The sequence below is a fragment of the Malaclemys terrapin genome, chromosome 10, assembly GCF_027887155.1.
Source record: "Malaclemys terrapin pileata isolate rMalTer1 chromosome 10, rMalTer1.hap1, whole genome shotgun sequence".
In the NCBI taxonomy this organism is placed as follows: Eukaryota; Metazoa; Chordata; order Testudines; family Emydidae; genus Malaclemys; species Malaclemys terrapin.
The window spans coordinates 82,676,540-82,691,128 of NC_071514.1; positions in this window are offsets into that span (position 1 = coordinate 82,676,540).

Below are 14,589 nucleotides of genomic sequence, written 5' to 3' on the forward strand. Positions count from 1 at the left end.
CATCAGATCTCGCAAGCTAAATATGGCCAGACACAGCATTCTGAGCCGGCTTAAACTGGATTCATTATTCAAGCAAAATAGAAGCGCTCCCATTATCTCATCTTTCAGGTATCTTCCCCCGACTCCTACCTTAAGCTCCCTCTAGTGTCTCCATCTATGTATTGCATTTGTTTTCTCCAGCTCGGTTGAGTTAACCTTAAACACCACACTTGCTCAGTACTTGCATGGGGGGCCTCCAAGGAAAACCAGAGCGCTAGAAGAAGTGGCTTTGATGGGACTCAGTCATTGACATTGTGGAGCTGGTAGCGACCCACCACTCCAGCATGATGCTATGGGGCTTATGCTCCCGGCAGAGATGAGACGTGTGAAACCCTGGGGGTCAGGAAAGACCCCCATTTGCAGGACAAGGCTGTTAGCTCCAGTCTCCGGACCAAATTCCAAAAGCACATTGCCGGTCTAAATTCCCTAGGCAGTGTCAGCTGGATACGCATTTCTGCTCCAATTTCTCTTATTGACTCTTCCGCACGGCTAAGCCGCTATTACATTCCACGGCAGAGAGAACTGTGTTTAAGTAGCATCTCGATACCATGGTTGTGAGCCTGGCATCGGTAGCTATGGGGGGAGAGCGAGAGAGAGGGAAATGTGGGACATAATCCTTGTCTATATCATTTTAAAAGCATTTTGGGGTCCTGTGGGTTGAATTGATCATCTTTATACATTCAGGAGATAGACCTGAGTTTGCTGCTAAGCCAGCCATAAGGCTCCCAAAGGAATTCACATAGAATGGGCCAGATCGTCCCATCGTTGGGAGTTTTATGTACAAATCTCTGGCAGGATCTGGACATAAACATAGAAAATAGGCTGCAGCCACCCGACGAAGGTAGGAGGCAGCCCCTGCTGAGTAGGAGCTGGAGTGGGTGATGATCTGGCACGTCCCCCGCTCACACTAACCAGACGTTGGGTGTCTGGTCAGTAGATCTGGCTGGACACTGTCAGGTCCCCTTTTCAACTGGACTTTCTGGTCGAAAACTGGGCACCTGGCTTAGGCTACCCTAATAGAAAAATTAATAGTGTAACCACTCCCAACATGCAGCCACCTCATCACGAACCAGGACACTGCATCCCCGCAATCTCATGATCACAGAAATGCCAAGGCTGATAACTCACAGAGAAACAAACGGGGTTCTGACTCATGGAAGTGTTGGAGGAAAGGGGGCAGACAGCTTTGCTGTAGCGGTTGAATCAGGAGTATCTTGATCTTACGAAGCAGCCATCACATCCATTTGATGTTTTAAAGGCCACGTGGCAAATGTCACAGACATTTTTACAAACGATCCCAGTTTCTGCCAACAAAAAACAAGTTACGTTTGCAGCGGAAAATGGGCCTGGGGACCCAAACAGCGCCACCAGCAGATGTCCGACTTGGAGAGAGGAGTTTAAATTTCAGGACAGACCAGAAAGGAAAGCAGAGCTCTGCTTCTTCTGGCATGAAGAAAGCCTGGCTGCAGCTCAGAGACTCAAGGTAGATTGCTGATTGGATAAGTTTCGTGGTAGAAGGGATAACTGGACCCCGGGAAGTTGGCTGAAGTACTGCTTCTCTGAAGACAAGCCCTGAAGAGAAAGGTGAGGTCCTGCCGAAGGCTCACTGGGTGACCTCGTTTTGATTTGTGGTTTCTCCTGAGTCTGTTTGGATCTTAACACCCCAGAAGAGGCAGGACTTAGGCTGCCTTGGCCAAAGGTCTAGAGCCCTATTACAGTGGGCCTCTCACAAGACAGCAACTTACCTTTGGAGACCTGTGGCTTGGTGAGTTGTACGGTGACAGGCTACAAGGGGGTTGCTGCCAAGGCCATCCCCTCCCCCTCCACCGTCTCTTTAATGCTCAAAAAAATTAAAAAGCCCCAATTTCCCCAACCCAAAGGTCAGATCCCATGCTGCCAAACCTGCCAGCACCTATATAATAATTATGTGACTGAAGACGCTATCTCAGATCTCTCTCCCTGGCCAGTACTTATGAAGACAAGGAACCTATCCTGCCCAGAACGTCCATGCTTTCATTAAATATCCAATTCCAGTGTCTTCCCTTCTTTCCCCATCCTCTTGTGTGCTACTTCCAGGGATTTGCAGTGACACCAGTCAGTCTGGCCAGACTGAGCGGGGGAATGTCACTGCCTGCTGCTGTCTGCCAGTGGCCGTCAAACTCCAGTGGAATAATTCTCCCAGTGCTAACTGGGAGTCATCCCCGTTGCTCAGAGTCCAAACAAATCTCTCTTTTGGGAGGGGAGCAGCCACTGTGTTTCGCTGGTTCTGTAAGCTCAGTAGGAATTTAACAGATGCTTTACATTAATCTAAATGGAGCTTTTCATCACCCAGCGTTAGAGTGTTCTGCAAATATTAATTAACCCTTCCAATGCTCCTTGGAGGTAAATGTTACTGCCAATCTACAGGTGGGAGGACTGGGGCACGGGAAGGTTAAGAAGTGACTTGCCCAAGACTATACAGTGGGTCAAACTGAGAGATGATGTGTAAACGAGGCAGGTAAATGAGTGTGATTTATAGTCAGACTAAGGGAGCGTAGAGAGACAAAGTGAGGGGAGATCAAATATTTTATTGGACCAACTTCTATGGGTGAGAGAGACTAGCTTTGAGCTACACAGAGCTCTTCTTCAGGTCTGGGAATTGTGGTCTACACTACAGACCTATATCAGTGTAACTACGTTGCTCTGGGCTGTGAAAAATGCAGTGGATTATAGAGTGTTGTAATGAGGGAGAGTAGGTTAGTTGATTTTGCCCACTGAGTGGGTCAGAAGAAGGCGTGCGTTATGTCAGCTTGGATTCTGGTTCTGTTCAATATCTTCATCAATGATTTAGATCATGGCATAGAGATTACACATATAAAGTTTGCGGACCATACCAAGCTGGGAGGGGTGGCAAGAGCTTTGGAGGACAGGATTAAAATTCAAAATGATCTGGACAAACTGGAGAAATGGTCTGAAGTCAATAGGATGAAATTCAATAAGGAGAAATGCAAAGTACTCCACTTAGGAAGGAACAATCAGTTGCACACATCGAAAATGGGAAATGCCTGCCTAGGAAGGAGTGCTGCGGAAAGGGATCTGGGGGTCATAGTGGATCACAAGCTAAATATGAGTCAACAGTGTAACACTGCTGCAAAAAAAGCAAACATCATTCTGGGATGTATTTGCAGGAGTGTTGTAAACAAGGCACAAGAAGTAATTCTTCCGCTCTACTCCATGCTGATTAGGCCTCAACTGGAGTATTGTGTCCAGTTCTGGGCACCACATTTCAGGAAGGATGTGGACAAATTGGAGAGAGTCCAGAAAAGAACAACACAAATGATTAAAGGTCCAGAAAACATGACCTGTGAGGAAAGATTGAAAAAATTGGGTTTGTTCCGTCTGGAGAAGAGAAGACTGAGAGGGGACATGATAACAGTTTTCAAGTACAGAAAAGGTTGTTAAAAGGAGGAGGGAGAAAAATTGTTCTCCTTAACCTCTGAGGATAGGACAAGAAACAATTAAAATGCAGCAAGGGCGGTTTAGGTTGGACATTAGGAAAAACTTGCTCTCATTGTCAAGGTGGTTAAACAGTGGAATAAATTGTCTAGGGAGATTGTGGAATCTCCATCGCTGGAGATTTTTAAGGGCAGGTTAGACAAACACCTGTCAGGGATGGTCTAGATAATACTAAGTCCTGCCATGAGAGCAGGGGACTGGACTAGATGACCTCTCGAGGTCCCTTCCAATCCTACAATTCTATGATTCCAATATCTGAATTTGGCCCAATGTGTCAGTGCCAACACTAGGAATAGACCCCAGGAGTTTTGACTCTCACGACCCTCCTCTGACTACCCACTTTGATCGATTCTATAGCTCTAGGCCAAGTGGCCCCAGTTTCCACCTATAGGTTGGACTCAGACACACCAGGGGCCAGATTCATCTCCGTTGAAATCGATGGAGTGGCACCTGCTTACACCGGGTCTGAATTTGGCCCAGGTTTTGCTTTGAACTACCAAACAACACAGAGGGCAGAAAATACAATTATTGCTCTGTTTACAAGCAGAATTTCCTTTACACCCCTGGGTTTACTGGTTACTGGGAAATAAGTTTTACAAACCATTTTCTATAAAGGACTTGTTTTCAGCTAGTTTTATATAGTAGCTTTTGTTCATATAAAACATTTAGACGGCTACTTTCCCCCCACACACCCCTTAATACTTATGGGAGGTATTACAGTGTGAAATATATCTACCACTAGCTGGGCTGTGTTGTGAAGCTAACATGAGCACAGTAAATTCTGAGAAGGAATTTGTTTAACCTATAACCTTAAAGTAATAAGTGGAGTGCTAAATGTTTTGGCACACACTGATATATTTTTATAACACTTGGCAAGGCTGCTAGAAGACTGAAAGAAAAACTGAACGCTGGAGAAACTGCTCTCTGCGTCACTGTCTCTTCAAATCACTGCTTCTCCGCCTGGCTCGCACAGCCCTTCAGTCCAGATCTACACAAGCCTGAGCGTTAGCACCGTACCTTGAGCGATAAGACAGATCAAGCACCCTGATTACGCGATGTCTCATGCTTCAGCTTGAATTGGGGCTGCAAATGGGGTTGCATTAACTCGAGTGGCCAAGTATGGGGACGTCTTTTGGTGCAGAAATGTTGTTGGGGGTGGGGGGCTGCGGGGGCTGTCCACAATTTGCTTTGTTCCCATGTTGGAGGGTCAGATTGTCCCAGCACACTTTGTCCTGATTGTTTGGTTCCATTCATTTTTTTTATCCCCTTCCCCCCCCCACCCTCCCAGCCCCCCACAGTTAATTAAAACTCTTTGGAAGGTTTACAGCAAGCTGGAGTGGAGGGAAACCAAAGCGCCGCTGGCTTCTTTTCCATCAATAATCTGGGCATTGTGGGTTTCACACACTTTCTTTGGAAAGCGATGACAGTGGCACCTTGAACCGGTGGGAGTGGAAGCTCCTTCCCAGCGGTTCTATTTCCTGCTCTCCCGCCGACACACTGTGTGATCTTGGGGACTCTCCACCTCCACAGAGCACAGTGATCTCCTTTTGAGAACGTCCCCAAAATAACCCCTAGAGCAGATCTTTTAGAAAAATATCCGATCTTGATTTTAAAATGGTCACCGACGGAGATTCCCCCACGACTCTCGGTGAGCTGTTCCAATGGTTAATGACTCTCTCCGTTAAAAATGTACGCCTTGTTGCCAGTCTAGATTTGTCTAGCTTCAACTTTCAGGCCCTGGATCATGTTCGATCTTGCTCTGCTAGAATGAAGAGCCCATTACTAAATATTTGTTCCCCAGATAGATACTGATTGACATAAACAAATCCTCCATTAACCATCTCTTTGTTTAGCTAAATGGATTGAGTTCGTTGGGTACATCTACACGGGGGTAAAAACCCGCAGCTAGCCCGGGCCAGCTGACTCGAACTCACGTGGCTCAGGCCGCAGGGCTAAAAATTGCCATGCAGAGGTTTAGATTTGGGCTGGAGCTTGGGTTCTGAAACCCCGTGAGGTGGGGAGGCTCCCAGGGCCCGGGCTCCAGCCTGAACTCAAACATCTACACAGTAATTGTTAGCCCCACAGCCCCAGACCCACGGGCCGGAGTTAGCGGACTCAGGCCAGCCTCGGCCGTACCGCTGGTCTTTCATCCCCGTGTAGAGATGCTCTTCGAGTCTAGCCCTCTCAGGCATGTTTTCTAATCCTTTAATCATTCCCGTTGGCCTTCTCTGAACCCTCTGCAGTTTATCAACATCCTTCTTGAATGGTGGGCACCTGAATTGGACACTGTTCCAGCAGCAGTTGCCCCAGTGACAAATACAGAGGTAAAATACTTTCAGAAAGTTCTCCAAGGAAAGCAGCCTACGGGCCTGATTTTGCTTTCATTGATGATGTTGTAACGACACTGATTTCAATAGCACTACACCCAATTTATACCAGCGTGAGAAGAGAATCAAGCCTTATACGTGCTAAGTATTTTTGTTGTGTATTATAAAGTCCCTTCTGCTCTGTGATAGGATTAATATCAGCGGCAGGGGACAATCAGTCCAATCCTGTTCTCAGTCCTGATTGTATAAATGTGAACTAATAGCGTTGAGGCTATCTGCGTTACTCCAAATTTACACAGTTGAGGCTTAGATCAGAATTCAGCCCATTGTCTGGTGGAATCTCAGGCAAAGTCCACTCTAAAGTTTGCCTGTGTACTTGGGTTGAGCATCCATTCACCACGGGTTAAAGTCAAGCTTTCTTTCTTTCCAGGCAGCTTCACTCCTGTCCCAGCTCAGGCCAAGCGGATATTTTTCCTGGGGGAAGACCAATGGCTGTGTGGCCCCTTGGTGAAATGCTGGCTGCTCAGGGACACGGTTCCATATAAAGACTAAGCCTGGCTATAAATCCTGAGAATGTGGCCCACTGGCTCCATGGCGTCTGACCGCTGTGCTGCCATTTTAAAGAGTGGGGCGTGTGCCGGGGCTAGAGGGGCGGGCGTCAATGGCCCTGCCTTCCCCCAACCCCCGCGTTTCAGTGCTAGCCATCTGCCATCTGCTTCGACTGAACAGGAAAAGGGAAGCAACGCGGCATGACACAGATTTTAAATGTCTCCGGTTTAAATCTGTCTCATGGCCACAGTATCTGAGCACCTCGCAATGTTCAATGTATCGCAACATCCCACATGCCACCAGCCCCCTGGAACAGATGGGGAGCTGAAGCAAAGTGACACACCCAAGGGCATGCAGGAAGGTTGTGCCAGAGCGGAGAATTGAGCCAGCATCTCCATCAAATGCCCTAACCCCTAGATCATCCTTCCACTCCCTTTTAGTCATCGAAAACTGGCTGCTGGAGACACAAGAGAGACTTTCTTTTAAGGCATGATTTCTACCTCCTGATCAGGGTCTCCTCAGAAAGGTAGAATCCTCCTGTGAGCAGAATGCCCCATAAAACGAGCTTGCTTCCCATCCCAGGGGAACATTAGCAGGGGCGCCATGCAATGAGCTGGAATTTTACACCCCTCCCTGTTATATTTTGGATTATTAATCCCGAGGGAGCTCTAAATCACCCCCTGGATTAATATTTGCTAGCTCGTTTGCACAGTCACTACAGGTTTGCAGTCTCCTCTTTGGAACGCTGTTGACTTGCAGAGACATTACAGAGTCTTTGGCCTGGTACAAAGCAAAGCATGTCCACTGTAATCAACCCCTCAACAAATAATGGAAAGAGATATTCTGCGGCTATAATTTCCAAGGGGATTAGGTGTTTGTCTTGTACCGTGTTCAGGTGGCACTGGGTGAATGAATGAGTGTGTAATTATGGGCAGCGGGTTAAATGCTGGGATAAGGAATCCCAGCGTGTTCTTTTGGTCGGTTTGATTGTAGACATTGCTTTGTAGCTATGACTGGCTCTTACAGATCTCAACTATGCGAGTGACTTTACTTCTATTTATGGCCCCTGCAACCAGGGCCCAATCCCAAGCCCACTGAAATCAACGGCCATCTTTCCATTGACTTTGGATCGAGCTCCACCCCGCCCCGAACATTTTTTGTTCATCTTGTTTACAATTGAATCCCGGGCACGGCAAGTATGCTAAAAAGAACCACCTCCCACCCAAACCAGCATGACATTTCTTCCCACACACAAAGGCAGATGGGTATTTCCCATCTAAATTACTTTTATTTTTAAGGTGAAACAGATAAAGAAGAAAGAACAAAAGTAAAGTCTCCACGAGAGAGCACTGTATGTTTCTTTCCCCCATAACAAGCAGTAGCAAGGCTGCCTTTCATAATGGCCATTTGTCCCTTAAGAACATGCTTAAGTTTTGCTGTGGTAGGAGCAAACAGAAGCTGCTATGAAGTCTATGGGACTTAAGCACATGTTTAAATGTTTTCTTGCACTGGTGCCTTGTCTTCTAAAACCTGGACTGAGACCCATCATTTCAGATAGACCAGCAAACTGGTAATGACTCAATCTTTCAATTTATCAGAAAGACGATTGACAGGTGTCTGGATTCCAGCGTATACGTACCTTCACAGAGAGCAAGCACAAACTACTGAAGAGTTCTTTAATCGCCCAGTGAGAGGCATTAAGAATGACGCGCTGGAAGCTGAAGCCAGACAAATTCAAATTGGAAACTAATTTTTTGCCGTCAGGCCGATTCCCCATTGGAACAAACCGCCAAGGGAAGTGGTGGATTCTCCATCTCTTGATGTCTTCAGATTGAGACTGGATGCCTTTCTTGAACATATGCGTTAGCCCAGGGGTGGCCAACCTGTGGCTCCGGAGCCGCATGCAGCTCTTCAGAAGTTAATATGCGGCTCCTTGTATAGACACCGACTCCGGGGCTGGAGCTACAGGCGCCAACTTTCCAGTGTGCCGGGGGGGGGGGGGGGGCTCCCTGCTCAACCCCTGGCTCTGCCACAGGCCCTGCCCCCACTCCACCCCTTCCCCCCCGCTCCCCTGAGCCTGCCATGCTCTCGCTCCTCCCTCTTCCTCCCAGAACCTCCTGCACGCTGTGAAACAGCTGATTGTAGCAAGCCGGAGACATGGGGAGGGAGATGGAGGCGCTGATCAGTGGGGCTGCCAGCGGGCGGGAGGCACTGGGGGTGGGAGAGGGGGAGCTGATGGGGGGCTGCTGACATATTACTGTGGCTCTTTGGCAATGTACGTTGGTAAATTCTGGCTCCTTCTCCGGCTCAGGTTGGCCACCCCTGCATTAGGTATTAGGCTCAATGTAGGGGGAGCTGGATGAAATGTAATGTCCTGTGCTATACAGCAGGTCAGATCTAATTGGACGAAGTCAATGGGACTTAAGCACGTGCTTAAATGCTTTCCTGCGTTGGTACCTTCAACTCTATGAATTTTCACCGGCACACTACAAACCAGTGGCCAAAAATGTCAGCCCATATCCTGACTAGTGAGCCAATGTCCCGTAATCAATCCCCTTGAACCGTTTGCCTTCTCTATATATCATAGCGGGCTCTCCTCCAGGAAGACCAGGAAGAATGAAGCTGTGGAGAGGAGGTTTCTTGGCCTTCTGCACTGGGGAGGTTTCTGCTGGGGCAAGATGCATGGCAGAGCAAGCAAACCTAATGCAGAAGAGGTCTGCCTCTCCCATGGCAGAATGGTTCATTTGCTGCCTCACTGCAGCTTCCATTTGTCTTCCAACAAAATTGCCCTCCCCCTGATGGGGAGAGCAGGTGGAGATTTGCTTGGAAGGGAAGATGGTGCTTGAGTGGCCATAGGCTGTTGGAACTAGGGGTCCTGGGAGTGCGGCAGCACCCCCTGGCTTGAACTGGTTTCCATTATATACAGCGTTTGCAGTTTTGGTCAATGGCTTTCAGCACCCCCACTAGAAACATTGTTCCAGCACCATTGTGAGTGGCTGGTCTCCGGCTCTGTCCCATGCTCGCTCCCATCTGGAGGCCCTCGGGGTCATGGAAGAGAAGGGAGCATGGCCTTCCTCACCCCCTGCCTGGCTTTCTGCCAGCTGGGCCAAAATATCGACCACGCTCTCACATCTTCCCCAAACAGAGTCGCGGCTTATTATAGCAACTGTGACTGCCGAAAGGGAGAGTCCCCAGGAGCAGCCAATGTTCTGCCTGTAATGTACAGGGAACGCAGCCGTGTGAAAATCCTTCCACGGGATAATTGAGGTGGCAGGCCTTGGCGACAAGCAGATAGCTCAGTTGGGGCCGTTATTTTTTGCTTTGCAAGAAATTCACCTCAGGTTGCTCACCCGCAAGCGAATTGAACACAAAATGTTCCAGAGGAAATCATTAAAGCGGGGTGGAGTGACACAGAGCCGACTTACTATCACCTAGGAGAAAAAAGGCTTCCAGAAAGGAAGAATTCAGGGGAGTTCTAATGGCACGACATGCTCTCCAGGTGAGGACCGGAGCCGATGCTCTCCTGGGCAAAGTTTGCAGGGAACTGACATTTGCCGTAAATAAAATAAAAGTCTTTTCACAGTAAAACACTTCGGGGACTCCTCCGTCGTGGTTGACATTGATGAGGGTTTACAGGCAAAGTCACACTTAGGTCAGATTAATTCCTGGCATAGCTCTATTGACTTGAATGGAATTACACCGGGGGTGAATTTAGATTGCCACAGTAGCATAGAGAGGCCCAAAGCTGCGAGCAGGGCCCCATTGTGCTAGGCATTGTCCGGACACATAGTCAGAAACGGTCCCCTGCTCAAAGCATTTGTAATCTTAATAGACAAGACAAAGGGTGTGGGGCGGGAGGAAACACTAGCATCCCTGGTCTGCAGCTGGGGACTGGAGGCATAAAGGCAAGATCGTTCAGCCAGGGTGACACGTGAAATAACAGCAACTGGGCCCACAGGCCCAGGCTGGTGCCTTAGTCACAAGCCCAGTCAGCAATCTTTCTCTTTCTCTATCAGGCTGTTTAAAGGCCCCTTGTCTGTTATGAGGATAGTTTGCAAAGCCCTCCCTCCTCTTCTCCGTTCAGTCGCTCTCAAACGTCTCTCTCCTTCGATGAAGTTTTCCCAGGTTGGCGGGCCACTCAAGGTGTGTCTACACTGCAGCTGGGAGCCAGGCTGACAGACTCACGCTAGCCCTGCTCCAGCTAGTGCGCTACACATAGCAGCCCTGGCTAGCAAGCCTACCCACGCCCCCGGGTCATAGCGCCAGTGACTATAGCCCGCAAGCCACAATGTCTACACTACTACACACAAGCTTAAGCCCCGCCAGCCTGAGTCAGTCTACACAGCCGGAGGGCTTGCTGCTGCCTGCCGCGTCTGGACCCGTGGTAAGTTCGTACTAAGGTACTTCGGATTCAGCTACGTTAATAACGTAGCTGAATTTGCGTAGCTTAGTTCAAAGTCGGGGGTTAGTGTGGACCAGGCCTTAGTTACATTAGTTCTTGGGGCTGCTCTAGCTTGAGAAAAGAAACTTCCCCAGCTGTTTTGGAACCTGGGGAGGAGGGATGAACCATTTCAAGCCACCTGAACAAACAAGTATTAAATAGCTCCGGTTTCCATCCACAGAGATGGAGACAGGGACCAGGTGTCAAGCTTCTGGATTCCCTAGGGCGGTGCAGAGATGTTTGGTTGGCTCACCCGGGCAGACAGAGGAGACGAATGTCATTCGCTCCCTTTCAGAAGTTATTGAAGGCTAAGGCCTAATGTCTCAAAAGGGGTCACCGATTTTTTGGGATCCCTTTAAAGTGAATGCTCTCTGTGTGTAAACTTGGTTCATGAATTTAGTCGGCGCATGAAAGGCTGCAGGATGGCATTTTTAGGGTCTGATCCTGCATCAACTTACTACCAAGCAAAGTGCTTTAACATCACTGGGACTACCCAGGATAGTAGGTAACGCTCATGTGAGTATTTGTGGGGTTAGACCCTTAGTGGAATGGATTTCATGAGTGTCAGGAATCAGGGCCTGCAGCAGGGCCAATCTCTGGAGGATTTAACGAGCTCAGCTGGCCTGTAGTAGGCTGCCTAATTGGCTACACTGCCTGATTGGTTGGAAGCGTCCGCGGGTTGGCTCTTAAGCCAACAGCAGCTGCAGCAGTTCGATGGCTACTCAAAGCATTTGCCTGTAGCTGTGAAAGCGTCTACAATTGCTTGTTTCCACCTCTGTTCCTGCCCTGTCTCACTCCAGGTAAGCCGGTTCTGAGCCTGGGCTCCGATGCCTGCGTTAACTGCTAGGCGTGACCGCCCATGTCCCAGTTACTGACAAGAGTTGCTAAATTTTAGTCTTTATTATTATTAATTGTATTATTATAACCAAAAATCATCTCTGGCTAATGCATTAGCAACGCCCTCCAGACAATAATGCCTGAATTATGGGCCTCGGCCAAAACCTGGAAAGTCTCCCATGGATTTCAAAAGACTTTGGATCAAGCCCCGTGACAAGAAGAAAAAGCCTCCAAGAAAAATGACGGTATATTAAAAATAAGTTAATAGGTCGACTTCCAGCTCTGTGCAGATGGGAATTGGCAACTCCTTCAGGGTCTGACAGCAAACAATAAAACCCAGGAAATTCACAGCTCAATGGTCCTGCGGCACCAGGTCTAGGGAGATGCTAAACTATTTTCTCCGTGATAGGAAAAAAGCAAAATATGCTGCTAGCCAAATGAGAACCAGAGCGATTGGAGGCTGCAGCCAGGAGCTCTTTGCAGCCGCTGGGACAGGCGGGGATATTTATTACTACTAGCGCACCGTTAGTATTTCACATGAGGATAAAATGGCACCCGCTTGGTTCCTTGGTTGCAAATCTCAAATGATCACAAGATTAAATAGAAGCATCATTTCCTGCAGAGTGGAGCTGAGCTCTCGCCCTCCAATGCCAGGTTTCTGGGTCTCTTTGCCTCTCAAAGCAAAGGGGGTGGACGTCCCTCCGTGTAAGCAAAGCCCAAATCTTGACTTGCCTCTGTTCCTTCCATTGTCCCCCTTGCATTCTCTTCGAGCCAGTGCCTCCTTTGAGCTAAGGCTCTCAGTTGTGCCAACTCATGCTGAATTGGGAGGTAGCTTTTGTCATGCAGATGGTGGCCTGCTAGGCGCTGAGATAACACTATTAAATGTGTGCCACTGGGATCTCTACAGCACACTGTAGGTAAAAAGGAGAAAAAAAACCAGGAGGCTGGGTTCTGTGTGCCCTTGGCTTTCTACTTTCACTCTCAGTCCAAGATTATTGCACTGTCTTTCCGTGAAGATAAATAAATCCAGCTCTCCCGTGCAGCTACATAGTTTTGCATCCTTCAGGAGGAGCTAGAGAGACACAAGTAACAGGAATATTATAAGCTGTCTTTTCGGTGAACGGTCTCACTGCTTGATGTATTTTGCAAACCGTGGTTGCTGCCCTGAACTCCTTGCTCAGGCGAAAAATGCACACATCAGCCTCCAGGTTCACGACACCTACCGCTGATTCAAAGATTCGAAGGTCAGAAGTCCCTTCTGGTCATCTAGGCTGACCTCCTGCATTACACCGGCCAGAGACCTTCATCTGCAGTGGACAGAGTTATTCTGCCCTATTATGTAAATCAACATCATCAAGCCTGATAGAGATGTGGCCACCTCTGGGGTGGAAGTGGTGAGTCTTCAACAGCACGTAGCAATGGCTATACAGGTCAGGGGCCTGCGTCCCCTCTCACTTGCACTGGGTTAAATCCATTTACACACCACTGAAGGCAATGAGTGAGAGGAGAATCAGCCCCCAGCAACGAAAATGAAGAATACATAATAAAGTATCCAGAGTTTTCACTGGACAGAATAGGGTGTAGAATTTAACCAGCAAACCAGGACAAAACCCCTATATTGGCAAAAAATAGAAATGGAATTTTTAATGTGTCTATAAACAGCCAGGGCTTTGTCTGCATTTTCAGGTCCTTGCACCTAGTAGAGTCACTTACACCTATGTAAAGTGGGTATAAAATGCTCCCATGTGGATGGAGGTTTCACGCTCACTTTACACCAGGGTAGGTGACTATCCAAGGGGCAAGAGAGTGCCTCTCATAGACCACAATGCCTACAGTCATCATGGAGCATCGACTCAGTGCTAACTTAGGGCAGGGCTACACTTAAAATGCTACATCGACGCAGCTACGCTGCTGGAGCGCTTAAGTGAAGATGCTCTTAGGCCACCGGGAGAGACCTTTCCCATCTGCGTAGTAAAGTCACCTCTCCAAGCGGCAGTAGCTATGTCAACGGGAGAAGCCCTCCATTGACCTAGCATTGTCTATGCCGGGGGTTAGCTTGGTATAACTCTGTTGCTCAGGAGTGTGGCTTTTCATACCCCCAAGTGACAGTTATACCGATATAGGCTGTCGTGTAGACCAGACCATAGAAAGAAGAGCCCAACTGAGGCCTGTTTTCCACTGGAAAATGGGGTTGGTTTAACGATGGTGGTCCGGGGTGTGAAAAATCCACACCTGTGAGCAATGTAATGAAGCCGACCTACGGCCCTGTTTAGACGGCGCTAGATCGACAGAAGAATTCTTCCATTGACCGAGCTACCGCCTCTTGGGGAGATGGATTACCTACGCCAGTGAGAGAATCCCTCCCATCGGCATTGGTAGTGTCTACACTGAAGCACTACAGCGGTGTAGCTGTGCCGCTAAAGTGTTTTAAGTGTGGACAAGCCTTCTCCAAATCAGTAATGCCAACCTGTGGTTTTTCTTGTCCCCTGTTCAGGTCCTGATGGGCTCCAACCCTGCTCACCCTTAAGATGTGGCTTAATGTTGTCTGAACTAAGATCTTTTGAGATCACCCAGCCTGGTGCTGATATGACAGGAGTAGTAAAAGCCAGGTTGGACCCAGGAGCGGGCGGCTTAGAACTGAGATGCAACCACATGAGAGAAGTTAGGGACAGTGGGCAGAAGTAAAAATGCATCAATCCTGCAGTCGTATCAAGAGGGCCAATAATAGTGTAACACAAACCGATGGCTGGAATTTGAAGCTAGAATTCAGCCTAGAAACAAGGTGTGACTCCTTAGGTGAGGGTAATTAACCATTGAAACTATTTACCAAGAGTCATGGTGGATTCTCCATCCGCGACAATTCTTAAATCAAGATGGGATGTTTTTCTAAAAGTTCTGCTC